Below are 18,128 nucleotides of genomic sequence, written 5' to 3' on the forward strand. Positions count from 1 at the left end.
ATGTAGGAATAGATTGAAATAGAGATTTCTCCGAAACAGCACTGGATGAACACCTCAAGGGGCTCATACGGCCTGTTCCAGGATTTGGTGATCATCGTTTGCGTCCACGTTCAATTGAGTTCAAATTTAATATGTAACTTTTCCTCCACAAACTAGAGGACATTATGTTAAGCCATGTACAGAAAGTAAAACTTCACATATTCTCTCTCATTTGTGGAAGCCAAAAATAAAACAATTGAACTCAAGGAGACAGAGAGTAGAATGATGGTTACCAGAGGCTGGGAAGGGTATTGGAGGGGGCAGTGAGATGGTTAATAGATACAAAAATGTAGTTAGCGTGAATAAGATCTATCATTTGATAGCACAACAGGGTGATTATAGTCCACAACAATTTATTGTACATTTAAAAATAACTTAAAGATAATAACTGGAATGTCTGTAACACAAAGAAATAATAAGGTGTTGAGGCAATGGATGAGGTGATGGATGCTTCGTTTAACCTAATATGATTATTACAGATTGCACACCTGCATCAAAATATCCCATGTTTCGTATATACATATATATGCTATGCACCCATAAAAATTAAAAATTTAAGAAGATCCATAGATGAAGAAAAAATACCTTTAAAAATAAAACAAGGAAAAAAGAAAGAAAAGATCCATTATTAATTACTGCCTTTGTCTATCGGTGTTTGGAGAACGAATATCTGGCAGAAAAAGGCTTGCTGTGTTTAACATCACTATTTCTAAAACCTTTAGACTGTGATCAGCAAAACCGGCACTAAATGCTAAACCAAAAGACACTGTTACACGCGGTTTTCCCTCTCTGGCCAGCCAGACTGCCGGTCTGAGGTCCACCTGACAAAGTGATACCTGGCTGGCAGTTTCATCCACCAACAGGAAGGGGTCCGTTATGGAATGTTCTCTTGCATCTTCAAATTCTTCTTCCTTCGTCTCTCTTACCCTCTGCCGACAAAGGCTGCAAGAAAGACATACAAGACAATACTGAGGGATACGAACAAAAGTAGCTCCACTGTTGCCTCGAGAAGTTTAGGTTGCAGGTAATTGGCGAGAATGAAACCCTCTGTATCTAGCAACTCTGCAGCGCTTTGTGTAGAAGACGCCTCATCTGAGGTTATGAAAGTCTACAGAAAGGAGATGTTTAAAAGGAGAAAAGGAAAATGTTCCTAGCGGTCATAATGTCTCTCTTAAGCAGGATCTTCGAAATGAGGAGAATTCAAGTAACGTGATTTACAAATTGCAACATGAAACATAAAACAAACGGAACAAATGGAGAAATCTAGGTTAGATACTCCGGTGGACAACGCCGTCGGAGGGCCTGGGTAGCTCAGTCGGTAGAGCATCAGACTTTTAATCTGAGGGTCCAGGGTTCAAGTCCCTGTTCAGGCGTACTCTTCATCCGTTTTACCCTAGATCAGGAGTCCCCAGCCTTCAGTACACGAACCGAGTACAAGGCAGCGCGGCAGGAGAGCCAGCGAAGCTTCATCTGCACTTAAACAGCGACTCCCCCATCGCTCCTATGACCGCCTGAGCTCCCCCTTCCTCCCAGATAAGCGGAGGCGTCAAATTCTCATAGAAGCCCAAACCCCACTGTGAACTGTGCATGAAAGGGATCTAGATTGTGGGCTCCTTATGAGAATCTAATGCTTGATGATCCATCACTGTTTTCCATTACTGCCAGATGGGACCGTCTAGTTGCAGGAAAACAAACACAAGGCTTCCAGTGATTCTACATTATGGTGAGTTGGATACTTATTTCGTTATATATTACAATGTAATAACAATATAAATAAAGTGCACAATAAATCTAATGTGCTTGAATCATCCCCAAATCATCCCCCCAACCCCTGCTCCCTCATCCATGGAAAAAATTGTCTTTGATGAAACGGTCTCTCGTGCCAAAAAGGTGGGGAACTGCCACCCTAGATAGTTTATACCAATTAAGCACAGGAAAAGGTTCAGATATTGTTTGTACAGTCACTAAAACTTTACTACTTTATGCATCACAAACGTGGAATGATTTACATCATGAAATTACTAGCCCTAAGGGATTGCCTTAGTAAAGTTGTTTTCCAAACACCAGAATACAGAAATCTAAACTATTTTAGAGACTGTTGACCTGGAGATTTGCATTTTTATGTATTTTTTAGAGAAGAATCTCCTTCAACAGTTGACTGAAAACAAAATCAATCAAAATTTCTAAACTCTAAAAACAGATAAAGAGATATTGAAAACAACAAAAGAGACAAAACACCTTACCTACAGAGAAAACCAATTTGCATATTAGTGGGTATCTTATCAGAAATCATAGAGGTCAGAAAGAGTGGCACAACAGTTTTCAAGGACCAAAAGAAAAGAATTGCTAATTCTGAATTCTATATCCACAGAAAATATCCTTTAGAGCTGAAGAAGAAATCAAGACATTTTCAGAGCAAAAAAAACTATTTAGCTTAGCAGAATTATCCTTTAAAAAATAGCTAAATTTCTCCAGACAGAAAAGAAATGATAAAAGAAGAAATAATTGATATCAGGAAAGAAGAAAGAACATGGTAAGAAAAAAAAAATGGGTAAAAACAATACATTTTCCTTTTCCTCTTGAGCTTTCTAAATTATGTTTAATAGTTGAAGCATAATTTAGAAGGTCATGTTACACCTTCTAACATGTTAGAACATGACCAGGCACCATGGCTCATGCCTGTAATCTTACCACTTTGGGAGACCAAGGCCAGCAGATCATGAGGTGAGGAGATCAAGACCAGCCTGGCTAACATGGTGAAACCCATCTCTAATAAAAATACAAAAAATTAACTGGGCATGGTGGCACACACCTGTAATCCCAGCTACTTGGGAGGCTGAGGTGGGAGAATCACTTGAATCCGGGAAATGGAGGTTGCAGCAAGCCAAGATCACGCCACTATACTCAGGCCTGGGTGACAGAGTGAGACACTGTCACAAAAAAATAAAAAAATAAAAAAATAACATGGTCCAATGTAGTTCTAAACATATGTAGAAGAAATAATTTAAGACAATTATATTACAAGTGGGAGAGGCAAAGTGACAAAAAGGGAGGTAAAGATGAGACACACTACTTTAACTAATAAAATAATGACACCAGTACACAGTGATAAATTAAATAAATGTCATGTAATACTCAGACAAATCACTAAAAGAGTTATATAAAGAGATCATTTAAAAACACTACACATAGGCTGGGCACAGTGGCTCACACCTGTAATGCCAGAACTTTGGAAGGCTGAGGGGGATCACCTGAGGTCAGGAATTCGAGACCAGCCTGGCCAACATGACAAAACCCTATGTCTACTAAAACTACAAAAATTAGCTGGGCATGGTGTCACATGCCTGTAGTCACAGCTATTTGGAAGGTTGAGGCAGGAGGAAAAAAAAAAAAAAACCACACACACAAAAAAATACTACAGATAAATGACAATGAAATTCTAAAAAGTATACAACTAGTCCATAAAGAAGACTTTAATAAATAAATACATACATACATATCCTCAGAAAATGGCAGTAACAGGATACAAATAGAAAACAAACTGCTAGATTTAAGCCCTAACATATCAATAATTACATTAAACGTAAATGGTCTAAAGGTACCAATTAAAAGACAGAGATTAACAGTGTAGATTAGAAAATATAATCCAACTACATGTTGTCTACAAGAAACTTATTTGAAATATAATTTTACAGACAGGTTGAAATTAAGAGTATAAAAATACATAACATTCAAATGCTAATTAAAAGAAAGCAAAAGTGAGTATATTAATATAATGTGAACTTTATTTATCTTTTTTTTTTGAGATGGAGTTTCACTCTTGTCACTCAGGCTGGAGTACAGTGGCGTGATCTCTGCTCACTGCAACCTCTGCGCCCAGGGTTCCAGTGATTCTCTTGCCTCAGCCTCCCAAGTAGCTGGAATTACAGGAATGTGCCACCACTACTGGCTAATTTTTGTATTTTTAGTAGAGACGGGGTTTTACCATGTTGGCCAGGCTGGTCTCGAACTCCTGACCATAGGTGATCTACCTGCCTCAGCATCCCAGGGTGCTGGGATTACAGGTGTGAGCTACCATGTCTGGCCTAATATAAACTTTAGAACAAAGAAAAATTTTAAAAACCCACCAAAAATGTGTAACAATCCTAAATATGTATAAACCAAAGAAAGTTGCAAAATATGTAAAGAAAAAAAGAATTAAAAAAATAGACAAATCCACAATTACATTAGAGACTTCAACACTTCTCTCGTAATAATTGATAGAACAACTAAACAGAAAATCAGCAAGGATATTGAAGAACTCAAAATCATCTTCAACTAACAGAATTCAGTTAACATTTAAAGAAGATTCCACACAAGAAAAGCAGAACACATAGCAAGATAGAACATATCCTGGGCTGTAAAACAAGCCTCCGATTTAAAAGAATTAACGCATATGGTTAAAAAAAAAAACCACTCAGAGAGCAATGTATACCACTAACTGCATACATTAGGAAAAAAAAAAAAAGTCTCAAGTCAGTCATCTAAGCTTTTACTTGAAGAACCCAGGTGGAGAAAAGGGCAAAATAAACCCAAAGCAAATAGACAAAAGATAACAATAAAAACAAGAGCAAAATTCAATGAAACTGAACACAAACAAAAAAAGAAAAACAAACAAAAAGCCAGTTCCTTTAGAAGATCAATAAAAGAAGACCTCTAGTAAGACTGAGAAATTTTAGGAAGACAGATAACACAAATTACCAATATCAGGAATAAAAAGAGGATATCACCACAGACTCTGCTGACATCAAAAGGATATGTTTTTGGATGATTTCCTTTAAGAAACTTAGCCTGGTGTGGTGGTTCACACCTGTAATCCCAGCATTTAAAAAACAATTAGCCGGGCATGGTGGCGGGTGCCTGTAATCCCAGCTACTCGGGAGGCTGAGGCAGGAGAATCGCTTGAACTGGGAGGTGGAGGTTACAATGTGCCGAGATAGCGCCATTTCACGCCAGCCTGGGCAACAAGAGCGAAACTCCGTCGCAGACCTTTTTCTCCCCCTTGTAAGGTTGGAGCATTCCCAGTCAGGAAACAACATTTCTCCACTCTAGGTTTATCCGGCCTCACATCTCTCCCCAACTGGGCCCAGCCTCAGCCTATGCTGCAGAAATGGTTAAAGTCGAACATGTAGAGAAGGAAAAAAAAAAAAGGAAAGTGATGTGGAAATTAAAATAGCAGCTACATATGAATCTCAACATAGTGCTTAAAATGTGCATAAACGAGACTAGGAGTGCCCTCTGCACTTTTGTGAAAAGTTCATTTAGAAATAAACGGGAGAGAAGGTGGAGAGGAGCCGAGCACCAGCTGGTGGGGAAAGGGAAGAGACAGGCTAGGGTTAAAAAATGGAGGAAAAGCATCCTCAACATTATAAGGAATATATATATTAAATATATATTATTATGACATATATATGATATATATATCATGATTACATATACGGATATATTATATCCTAATAATACAAGTAAATAATAATATATAACATAACTTGCTAAATAATATAAATATATTTTATAACTATGTTATTTATTATATATTAACATAACATATTATTAATATAATATTTTATATGTCATATGTAGTATGTCATATGTAGTATGCAACTATTGTTGCAGTAAACTGAGGAACGGAGAGACTAATGTGGGAGAACAGGAGGATATTTATTTTAAGGTATACACCCGCTGAGTGGATTCACATCCAAAAAGCTGAGCACCGGCCGGACTGGTGGCTCATGCCTGTAATCCCAGCACTTTGGGAGGCCAAGGCGGGCAGATTACCTGAGGTCAGGAGTTCAAGACCAGCCTGGCCAACATGGTGAAATCCTGTCTCTACTAAAAATACAAAAATTAGCCGGGCGTGGTGGCACACGCTTGTAATCCCAGCTACTCGGGAGGCTGAGGCAGAATTGCTTGAGCCCAGGAGGCGGAGGTGACAGTGAGCCAAGATCGTGCCACTGCACTCCAGCCTTGCTGACAGAGGGAGACTCTCTCAAAACAAAACAAACAAACAAAAAAAGTTGAGCATTGAACAAAGACAGAGCGGGAGTTTTTATAAGCAAAACAAAGGCAGTTAATCAAACAGTGCGTAACTTCTGGCCTTGCAGCTGCGTCCAAAGAAAAACAAGAACTGGCTAAATACAGACATTTGTAAAACTGTTATGCTTAAGAAGCCAGGGAGAGGAGTAACAGTATAGGAATTTGTCTTTACCTCTTTTGTTTCCCTTCAACCGTGCTCTTGAGGGGGTAGAGGGGAAGGGGATGTCTGGAACCCATTCTTTTGGTCTTGGCTTTTCGGACAGTGTTATAACTGTCCTTGAAGTGAGCTACTAAGCAGAGGAAAACCTGTTTCTTTTCTTTTTAACCCTTGCCTGTTACTTTTCTTGGAGTGAATGAATGCATATTTATTTTTAAATTTCTGCCTCACTATGAATAACTCTTTACACACAAACTTGACAATTTAGATGAGATAGACTAATTCCTTGAAAAACACAAATTGACACAACTAACTTAATATGCAATACATTTTTTATAACCCTGTAACTATTAAGGGAATTAAATTTGTAACATTTAAAAAAAAAAAATCAGGAATCTGGCCGGGCGCATTGGTTGTAATCCCAGCACTTTGGGAGGCTGAGGCAGGCAGATGACCTGAGGTCGGGAGTTCGAGACCAGCCTGGCCAACATGCTGAAACCCCGTCTCTACTAAAAGAAACAAAAATTAGCCAGATGTGGTGGCAGGCACCTGTAATCCCAGCTACTTGGGAGGCTGAGGCAGGAGAATCGTTTGAACCCAGGAGGCGGAGGTTGCAGTGAGCCAAGATCACACCATTGCACTCCAGCCTGGAGGACAACAGCAAGACTTGGTTAAAAAAAAAAAAAAAACAAAGAAAAGAAAAGAAAAAAATCAGGAATCTTCGAATCTAAGAAAATTTCACTGAAGAATTCTAAGAAGCACTTAAAGAGGCCAGGCACAGTGGCTCATGCCTGTAATCCCAGCACTTTGGGAGGCCGAGGCGGGCGAATCATGAGATCAGGAGATTGAGACCATCCTGGCTAACACGGTGAAACCCTGTCTCTACTAAAAATACAAAAAATTAGCCAGGTGTGGTGGCTGGCGGCTGTAGTCCCAGCTACTCGGGAGGCTGAGGCAGGAGAATGGCTCGAACCCAGGAGGCGGAGCCTGCAGTGAACTGAGATCGCGCCACTGCACTGCAGCCTGGGCGACAGAAGGCGACTCCGTCTCAAAAAAAAAAAAAAAAAAAAAAAAAAGTGCTTAAATAATTAAAACAAGGTCTACACAATCTATTCTGAAAAAACAGAAGAGGACAGAAAACTTTCCATTTTTTTATGAAGGTAATAGTATCCTGTTGCCAAAACCAGGTAACTACAGTACAAAACGATGGGTATTGGTGCATAAATACTTACCAAAATATTATCAAATAGAATTCAGCAATATATAAGAAGCATTATACACCATGACCAAGTGGGGTTTATTCCAGAGATGTACGACTAGGTAAATTTAGAAACAATCACTGCAATCCACCAGGTTAACAGGCTAAAAAATAAAATCACACGATCGTTATCACAGTAGAAAAAGCATTTGTCAAACTTCAATAGCTACTCATGACAAAAAGTCTCAGAAAAATAGGAATAGAGAAGAGCTAACACTGCACATCATGTTAAAAGACAGAATGTGTGTTAGTCCATTTTCACACTGCTATGAAAACACTACCCAAGACTAGGTAATTTTTTTTTTTTTTTTTAGATGGAGTCTTGCTCTGTAGCCCAGGCTGGAGTGCAGTGGTGTCTTCTCGACTCATTCAACCTCTGCCTCCTGGGTTCAAGCAATTCTTCTGCCTCAGTCTCCCGAGTGGCTGGGACTACAGGCGCAGGCCACCATGCCCGGCTAATTTTTGTATTTTTAGTAGATACAGGGTTTCATCATATTGGTCAGGCTGGTCTGGAACTCCTGAACTTATGATCCGCCCACCTCAGCCTCCCAAAGTGCTTGGATTACCTGCATGAGCCACTGTGTTGGGCGAGACTGGTAATTGATAAAGGAAATAGGTTTAAGTGAGTCACAGTTTCACGTAGTTGAGGAGGCTTCAGGAAACTTATAATCACGGCAGAAGGGAAATGGGAAGCAAGGATCTTCTTTACATGACAACAGGAGAAAGAAGTATGAGCAAAAGAGGAACTTGCCAAACACTTAGAAAACCATCAGATCTCATGAGAACTCACTCACTATCACCAGAACAACATGGGGGAAGCCACCCCCACGATCCAACCACCTCCCACCAGGTTTCTCCCACAAAGTCAAAGGAATTAGGATAATCATTTAAAATCTAGGAGGAACAAACAATCCACCTGATTTCAAGACTATTGTATTACATTGGTGTATTCTCGTACTATTGTATTATTGTATTACTACTACAGTAATTAAGACTGTATAGTATTGGCAAGGAGATAGGCATGTGGATTAATAGAGAGAATGGAAAAATAAACCCACACAAATATCATCAGCTGATTTTTGACAAAGTTGCATAAGTAGTAATTCCATGAAAGAAACGTAAGTCTCATGACTTCACAAAAGTGAACTTAAAATGGATCACAGATATGAATGTAAAATGTAAAACTATGAAACTCTGAGGAAAAAACATGGAAGATAAGCTTTCCGATCTAGGGCTAAACAAATAATTTTACAGTTGACAGTGAAACATGATCTTGTAAAAGCTGGTTCTTTTTTCCTCCTTTCCTCTCCTGCTGTGTCAGTTGCTTTGGCTGGTAGAGGCTGACCAAATAGAAACAGAAATAAGAGAGCACTAAAGGCAATGAATTGGGTCATGTTGTTACTTTTTATGTGACAAACAAATGACAGAATCAGTGGTCAGGCGCAGTGGCTCATGCCTGTAATCCCAGCACTTTGGGAGGCCAAGGAGGGCAGATCACCCGAGGTCAGGAAGTCGAGACCAGCCTGGTCAACATGGTGAAACCCTACCTCTACTAAAAATTAGCCGGGCATGGTGATGCACACATGAAATCCCAGCTACTCAGGAGGCTGAATTAGGAGAATCACTTGAACCCAGGGGGCGCAGGTTGCAGTGAGTCAAGATCAGGCCACGGCACTCCAGTCTGGGTGATACAGTGAGACCCTGTCTCAAAAAAAAAAAAAAGAAAAAGAAAGAAAGAAAGAAAAGAAAAGAAAAGAAAAGAAAAGAAATGAGAGAAAAGGAAAGAAAGAGAGAGATAGAAAGAGAGAGAAAGAGAAGAAAGAAAGAAAGAAAGAAAGAAGAAAGAAAGAAAGAAAGAAAGAAAGAAAGAAAGAAAGAAAGAAAGAAAGAAAGAAAAAGGAAAAACGGAGAAAGAAAGAGAAGGGAGAGTAGAATGTTAAGAAAGGAAAGAAATAAAGAAGATTGGCTCCAAAGAGTCTCCTGGCTCACAAGAACTCTGGTGAGTTCTTCTACAGGAAAATCAGAGTCTCTTGTGCGTGACCACAAAAAGCACCTGAAATATTGACAGTGTCAAAGAGATAATAAATCCACCCCCCACCCCTGATGTGAGGCAAATACAAACCTCACTGACTTTCCCAGGTGGTTTGAGTTTTTGATTGAGAATAGGTAGGGAACCCCAGGAACAACTCTTTCTCCTCAGCAGGAGCCTGGCCCTGGACTCCCTTCTTAAACCTCTAAAACAGTGCTTCTCAAACTTTAGCATCAGAGTCACTTGAGGGCTTATTCAAACACAGGTGGCTGGGCCCCACCCTCAGCAATTCTGATTCAATAGATCTGAGGTTGGGCCTGGAATTTGGCATTCTGCTTGTAGCACCCTAATCCCTCACCCCTTACTCTCCTGTGCAGTGTCTGCTGTGACCAACGTGCCACTATTTGCTTAAAGTGCCTGGGGAGAAATAGTGGATAGAAGGTGGGGGAGGGGAAAAACAAGTATGAAATGAAAAGAAAATGTCTGCATTGCCTTCCCTCAAAAAAAAAAAAAAAAGTATCTTATAACAAACATATGATTGGCCCCTGGGGTACACAGCCAGTCTTCAGCTAAGCAGGTTTCACCAGACAATATCCCTCCTGTATGCTGGCTATGGATATTTTCACTGAACAAAAGAATCAAGAAGTAAGGACAGACTAGCCTGATAGAGTGTTTTGACTGGTGGACTGATGACAAATGTCGTACTCTGTTGCCTCTCAAAGACACTTTTGATTCAACAGCAAACATATACACAGAGGACAGCAGTTTTGAAACATGCAGCATTGGAAACCCCTAAAAGGTGTCATCAGTAGATAGGATTTCCTGGAGTTCCCTGGTCATACAAAGCAGATGCGATAGGATTGACAGAGAAAGAAGTAAGATTTTTTTTTTTTTTTTTTTTTAATCAGAAGAAGCGCCAGCACACCTGCAATTTACTCACCTTTACATTACATCTATTTTCCGTTGTGGCAGAAAAGCTTCTCTATTTTTTCATATGGGGCCTCTGTTTACTGTTGACAGAGGTTTCCAGGCAACCTTTTATGTTTTGTTTTATTTTATTTTATTTTATTTTGAGACGGAGATTCTCTCTGTTGCCCAGGTTGGAGCGCAATGGCGAGATCTCGGCTCACAGCAACCTCCGCTTCCTGGGTTCAAACGATTCTCCTGACTCAGCCTCTTGAGTAGCTGGGATTACAGGCATGCGTCACCACGCCAGGCTAATTTTGTATTTTTAGTAGAGACGGAGTTTCTCCATGTTAATCAGGCTGGTCTCGAACTCCCGACCTCAGGTGATCGTCCCGCCTCGGCCTCCCAAAGTGCTGGGATTACAGGCATGAGCCACCGCGCCCGGACCCCAATACTTTGTTTTAACTAGGAAAATGGAGTGATTGAAGAAATACAGGAAAACGAATCAATCGTATGGAATATCAGTGGGGAATGTGTTGATCCGTATTGATTTCCCTCCTTCCGTGTTGAAGATCTCTAATTCCCCGACAGTCTTCGATCGGTTGTCCAGCGTCCTGCCACTCTCATCTTAAGCGGCGAGAGAGCCACAGCAGTCCTTTTCTCAGTATTGGATCGCACTTGTGGCTGTGCTCTCTGCGCAGGTCGACAGGGAGAGAAATCAGTGGACAGATGCTTTGACTCTGGATTTGGCTCAGAAAAAAAAAAAACAACGACCAAAACAAAATGCCCGGGGGGCGCTTGTCTCCCCTTCTTCTTCTACAGTCTTTCCTTCTCTTTAATCATGGTACAAAACTGATGCCAAAGTGAGCCGCCTGTTGATGTGCACGCTTTTGTTTGCTTTCAAGAGGCCCTCTTGGGACCTCATTCTTCTTTCCCCCTCATTTCTTTCTCGCCTTCCTTCTGCCGTCGCAATCGCCTTAGGTGATGTCGAGGCTTACAGCATAGCGATGGGACGTAAGTGAAGGCAGTTCATTGGGTTACGTTTTTACTCTCCATACATGCAGAAACAGGATAGAAAAAGGTGAGGAAGCAGAAGGCCATGTTGCTTGAGAATTAGGTTTGAGCACTGCCAGAGCAAAACCACCATTTGGAGGTGCTGGGGATCGAACCCAGGGCCTCATACATGCAAAGCATGCGCTCTACCACTGAGCTACACCCCCTTCCTGAAAGACTACTTTGTAATAATTTTCAGGAAGTAACTTTCATTTTCTGAGACTGTCTCCGTGAGCATGCTGGTAGTAGTGGTTAGTATTACGGAGCGTCTGCAGCTGGAAAAGTGTCAGACAACCACCACAATAAGTTTCCATTGTGGCTTTAAAATGTTGAGTTGTTAGGATCTCCTTCTTCTGTTATGTTTGACAAGGAATCAAATTCTAGTTTTTCATTCTTTTGATTTCTTTCAGAAATGACACAAAGCTATTGAAATTCAGCTTTTTCTTACCTAAAATGCTTCATATTTGTTGTTTTCTCAGCCGGAATATTAAAGGTTAGATTCGATTGAGGAAAGCCACAGTCAGAAGAAAACCTGAGAGCGATGCACTCAGCATTTCATCATAAGGGTCTTTAGCTGGCATGGTGTCCTGCGCCTGTACTCACAGCTATTCCAGAGGCTGAGGCAGGAGGATCACTCCGCCTTGGGAGCTGGAGGTGGCAGGGAGCTATGATCACGCCACTGCACTCCAGACTGGGTGATGGAGTGAGACCCTGTATCAAAAACAAAAAGAAAAGAAAAGAAAAAATTGTAAGGTGTGAGTGAAACAACAACTCTGGGGATGACGAGAAGAGTTGAATTATGAGGGTGAGATCAAAAATAAGTAGAAACAGGTTTAAGAGATACGGGGGGAAAGTGGTTTAGAAAAACAAACAGGCTCTTGCCAAACAGAAGGAGGTGCAGAAAGGGGGAGTTTTTAACAACTCTTTAAGGAATGGGAGAAAGATTGGAAGATGGAAAAGATAAGTTAGCTTGGCTCATGCGAAATTCAGTATATCTGTGGGGCGCACTGTGAGGATGTTACACGGAGAACTCAGGCAATTGACTCTGTCTCCAGCCTGGGATTTGCGAGCATTAGTAGCAGTAGGCATCCACCCATGGAGGGTGGATAAAGACTAAAAAGGGTCCTTTTAGATTTGGGAATTACAAACCTATTGATGATATTTGTAAAAAAAAAAAAAAAAAAAAAAAAAAGAAAGAAAAGAAAAAGCCGGGGGTGGTGGCTCCCTCCTGTAATTACAGCACTTTGGGAGGTCAAGGTGGGCGGATCACCTGAGGTTGTAAGTTCAAGATCAGTCTGATCAACATGGTGAAACCCTGTCTCTACTAAAAATACAAAAATTAGCTGGGCGTGGTGGTACACACCTGTAATCCCAGCTACTCAGGAGGCTGAAGCAAGAGAATTACTTGAACCTGGGAGGCGGAGGTTGCAGTGAGCGAGATCATGCCATTGCACTCTAGCCTGGGAAACAAGAGTGAAACTCCATCTCAAAATAAATAAATAAATACATAATAAAGTAAAAAAAAAAAACTTTTTTTAAAAATTGGCTCCTCTGTGTTCTTGAATCCTGGTATTTATCATTATTTACCATGATTAAGACTATGTTCTTTGAACTACATAAGAAGATGAGAAGAAAATCCATTTCCTGACACCAAATTTCTAGTGACTGTTAACTCTTTCTCATTCTGATTTACCCATATATGAGCCTTTACCAACATTCATAAAATTTTAGAATTGGCAGAAAATAGCAGGTTATGTGGCAGACTTGTCCTTTCAGTTGGCTGATGGAATTTCTAGAATAAAAATAAAAATAGGAAGCACTGAATGCTAGGTTTCACTGAATAGGAGACAAGAAAAGTGTTACACACCGAACTGGTGTGTATGCGTGTGTGTTTGTCTGCCTGTCTGTATGTGCATGTAAATGCTAGGGAGATTATCCTGGCTCTTTGATGCTGTAGAAGTAATATTAGGACAGTTTGTAGAAACACTCCTTCATTATTATGTCATGTTGCACCCAGAGAAGCTGGATGTCTACTGGATTCTTGGGAATTCATCATAATATGAAGGTCTGCTTTTTTGTTTGCCTCTTGAAAAGAGGAGAATTTTAAATAATTAAATATCTGTAGCTCTCTTCTGACTACCTACAAATAACATGATTGAAACACATTTTTTGTAAAAACTGTAGGATGAGCTTATTTAACACAGAATTCTTCTGAGGAATTAAACATTTAATTCTGAAGACAGAACACCCTCATGTGATACATACTCAATTCGGAAAACCTAAAAATATATAAAGTATCTGTTTAAACCTGCACTGTCCCATATGGTTACCATTAGCCACATTGTCTATTGAATGCTTGAAATTGCCCAATCTAAGTTAAGATGTGTTGTAAGTGTAAAATATATATCAGATTTGGCCAGGCACAGTGGCTGGCGTCTGTAATCCCAGTACTTTGGGAGGCCAAGGTGGGTGGATCACAAGGTCAGGAGTTCAAGACCAACCTGACCAACATGGTGAAACCCCATCTCTACTAAAAGTACAAAAATTAGCCGGACGTTGTGGCACACACCTGAAATCCCAGCTACTCGGGAAGCTGAGGCAGGAGAATTGCTTGAACCCAGGAGGTGGAGGTTGCAGTGAGCCGAGATTGTGCCACTGCACTCCAGCCTGGGTGACTCCTTCTCAAAAAAAAAAAAAAAAAAAAAATACATATATGTATATATATATGTTTGTATACATACACCAGATTTCAAAGATGCATAATACTATTTTTAAATATAAAATATCTCACTAATAATTTTAAAATTGATAGCGTTTTAAAATAAGTTTTTGGATATACAAAGTGATTTAAATATATTATTGAAACTGGGCATAAAAGATAGCAACAACAAACACTGGGGACTATGGGGAGGGGTGGGAGGGAGGACAGAAAGGCTTGAAAAGCTACCTCTTGGGTACTATACCTGGGTGATGGGATCAATTGCCCTCAAAACCTCATGCAATTTACCCAGCATCGTGTCATATACCCATGTAACAAACCTTCACATGTACCCCCAAATCAAAAATAAAAGTTGAAATTATATAAAAATATAAATATTAACTGTTTTTTTTCAATGTGACTACTGCAAAAGGTAACACTACAAAATGGCTGTCATTTATGACTCGTATTATCTCTTGATTGTACAGAATTGTCTAGAGATAATGTTATCTATTTAGGTGCTGTTCTGGGAGAATCCCAGAGGCAGAGAACATGGAGCATGATCTGCCAGTAATTAAGTTTCATGCCGTGAGTGGACTTGACAGAATGCATTTCTATTCATGATATCCTTTGATCTTTACAACATCCCATTTTACAAAACCATTATTAACCTCATTTTTAAGCCATTGAATGGTAGACAAATCATGCTTGGAATTACCCTAGGCCCTCCATTTCAACAGAATGTAAAGGAATCTTTACTGCGTTAGGCACAAAGGCATTCAGTGTTACTGTTTGTCTAGTCAAGTATTTCTTAATGAAATCAAATACAAACTTCTGAGCTGAGAAAGTCTCAGTGACCTAAAGGATAAAGTATCTGATTCCCAGTTTCTGTACAGTCGATGTCCCTACCCGGAGGTTACTTCTCATTTGGTACTAATTTTCCTTTTGCAACTTGCTGCAGTTGTAATGATGGAGAACTGTAGATTATTGTATCCTCACAGGGTATGCAGAAGTTAGGGAAAAATAACACTGAAATGGAAGCAGTAATTTGAAAGAAAAAAAAAAATCAAAATGACCAAAAAAAAAGACCTATTATCCCAACACAGAATTTCAAGAGAGGAGTTGAAGTGAAAAAGGGAAAATGGGACACATGCACCTAAGTCTTGACTTTGCTGCTCATTTGCTTTCATTTCAGTATTCTAGGGCCCCTCATGAATGTTCGATAGAATAACTCATATAGAAATACATATATTTCTTTTTTCCTGGATACAAACATGGAAACAGCTTAAGATTTGGAAATTCTAGACAAGGTTTCCAGGCTGAAGAAATGTCTTCCCAGCAAAAAAATTTGGAATGTTCTTGTAATTGGGCCTGGTGCAATGGCTCCCACCTGTAATCCAAGCACTTTGGGAGGCCTAGGCAGGTGGATTGCTTAAACCCAGGATTTCAAGACCAGCCTGGGCAACATGGTGAAACCCAGTGTCTACAAAAAAATACAAAAAAAAAAAAAAAAAAAAAAAGAGCTGGGCATGGTGATGCCTACTCAGGGTGCTGATATGGGAAGTTGCTTGAGCCTAGGGAGGTTGAGGCTGTAGTGAGCTCTGATCGTATAACTGCACTCCAGCCTGGATGACAGAGTGAGACCCTGCCTGAAGAAGAAAGAAAGAAAGAAAGAAAGAAAGAAAGAAAGAAAGAAAGAAAGAAAGAAAGAAAGAAAGAAAGAAAGAAAGAAAGAAAGAAAGAAAGAAAGAAAGAAAGAAAGAAAGAAAGAAGAAAGAGGAAGGAAGGAAGGAAGGAAGGAAGGAAGGAAGGAAGGAAGGAAGGAAGAGAAAGAAAGAAAAAAGTTCTTCTGACAGCAGTTTAAAGATGGAGTTGACTCAAGATACAAACCTGGGGTTTTCCAATTTCAAAATGTTTCTTGCATACACCACACCCCCATATATATGCTCATACAGTATAATAGTTACTTCACTGTACGTTTCTTTTTTTTTCATATTTCTTGTGATTTAAAAATATCCCCCGCCCAATACATATAAATAATATAAAATCAAAAATGACTTGTAAATGCTGCAGCATATAGCACGTTGGAATTTCTTAGGTTTTAAAACTAATAACTTCCTGAGTTTAAGACTTTAAATAAAGACGGGCCCAGTGGCTCACGCCTGAAATCCCAGCATTTTGAGAGGCCGAGGCGGGTGGAACACCTGAGGTCAGGAAGTCGACCCCAGCCTGACCAACACGGCGAAACCTTGTCTCTACCAAAAATACAAAAATTAGCCGGACATGGTTGCGGGGACCTATAATCTCAGCTTACTCGGGAGGCTGAGACATGAGAACAGCTTGAACTCGGGAGGCAGAGGTTGCAGTGAGCCGAGATCGTGCCGTTGCACTCCAGCCTGGGTGACAGAGCGAGACTCCTTCCAAGAACTTTAAATAATTTATGTAATGACAGCACTTCATGGAATACTTCAGTGGAACATACAAAGGAGAAAGTGATACAAACATGTACATTACCTTTATCAGACTTTCAAAAAATCCCAAAAATTGGAGATGTGTATGCTTCTGGGATTGGCGTGCAAGTGTTGTATAAGGGAGTGATAATTAGGCAGAACTCAAAAGATACCGGCTGAAACCCGGGGTTGAACCAGGTACCTTTAAGATCTGGTCAGTCTAACGCTCTCCCAATTGAGCTATTTCAGCTACTCTAAGCACACACCCTTAGTCATTTCTTCAAAATATAAAAACCGTCATTTGTAGAGTGAGTGTATTTTCTAATGCCTAATTCTGTTGTGTTCAATATCAATACAAAAATTAGCCAGGGGTGGTGGCGCGCGCCTGTAATCCCAGCTACTAGGTAGGCTGAGGCAGGAGAATTGCTTGAACCCGGGAGGTGGCGGTTGCAGTAAGCCGAGATCACACCTCTGCACTCCAGCCTTGGCGATAGCGGGAGATTGTCTAGAAAAAAACAAAACAAAACAAAACAAAACAAAAAAAAAACAAGAAAGAAGGATCTCTTATGTCCTCCAGTACATTCTATCTCTTCGTTAGAGTTTTTAAAATTGTGTTCTGCACCCTGGTGCATAACAACTCTTTTTTGTTGTTGTTGTTTTCGAGACAGGGTCCCGCTCTGTTGCCTAGGCTGGAGTGCAGTGGTGCAATCTCGGCTTGCTACAACCTCTACCTCCGCGGCTCAATCGATCCTCCCACTTTAACCGAGGGAGAGGGAGTCAGGCTCTGTCGCCCAGGCTGGAGTACAACGGCGCGGAGTAGCTGGGATTACAGGCGCGTGCCACCACCCCTGGCTAATTTTTGTATTGATATTGAACAAAAAAGAATTAGGCATTAGAAAATACACTCACTCTACGAATGACAGTTTTTATATTTTGAAGAAATAGCTAAAGGGGCGTTTACGGAGTAGCCGAAATAGCTCAGTTGGGAGAGCGTTAGACTGAAGATCTAAAGGTCCCTGGTTCGATCCCGGGTTTCGGCAGTTTCTTTTGTTGTTCTGCCTAATTATCACTCCCTTATACAACACTTGCACGCCAATCCCAGAAATGTATATATCTCAGTATAAGAAATTCTTTCGTTAAGTCAAAAGTGGAAAAACATTGGACTTCTCTGCTTAGAGAAACAAATTCAGAGGTTTACAGAATTTCAAAAACAACCCTCTCTGGAATGAGGAAATTGCTGAGGCCGACGATGACTTGCAAACTGAATTTTAATAAAACCCTTTCTATGTCTTAACAGTTTTCAAACTCAGTCTCCTATTCTGAGAGTCGAGGCTTTTTATTTTTAGCCAAAATACAGTGGGAGGGTCAATTAGGATACGTTTTTCGATGATTTCCTCAAAAGAAGTTTTAGATTCCCTTATAGACTTTTTTCTTCCCTTGTAAGGTCTGAGCCTTCTCAGACA

General features: G+C 40.2%; 3 non-coding genes across 3 annotated transcripts; 2 read left to right on the top strand and 1 right to left on the bottom strand.

Moving 5' to 3' along the window:
• The first annotated feature begins 1,339 nt into the window (after positions 1-1,339).
• Positions 1,340-1,412, top strand: TRNAK-UUU (transfer RNA lysine (anticodon UUU)). Its single transcript has one exon. It is a non-coding gene; the product is annotated as a tRNA-Lys (tRNA).
• A 10,200-nt stretch (positions 1,413-11,612) lies between these two features.
• TRNAA-UGC (transfer RNA alanine (anticodon UGC)) lies at positions 11,613-11,684 on the bottom strand. The gene has a single exon. It is a non-coding gene; the product is annotated as a tRNA-Ala (tRNA).
• Positions 11,685-17,632: 5,948 nt separating this feature from the next.
• On the top strand, positions 17,633-17,705 carry TRNAF-GAA (transfer RNA phenylalanine (anticodon GAA)). The gene has a single exon. It is a non-coding gene; the product is annotated as a tRNA-Phe (tRNA).
• The last annotated feature ends 423 nt before the right edge of the window (positions 17,706-18,128 follow it).

Source organism: Chlorocebus sabaeus, chromosome 17, assembly GCF_047675955.1.
Source record: "Chlorocebus sabaeus isolate Y175 chromosome 17, mChlSab1.0.hap1, whole genome shotgun sequence".
Lineage (NCBI taxonomy): Eukaryota > Metazoa > Chordata > Mammalia > Primates > Cercopithecidae > Chlorocebus > Chlorocebus sabaeus.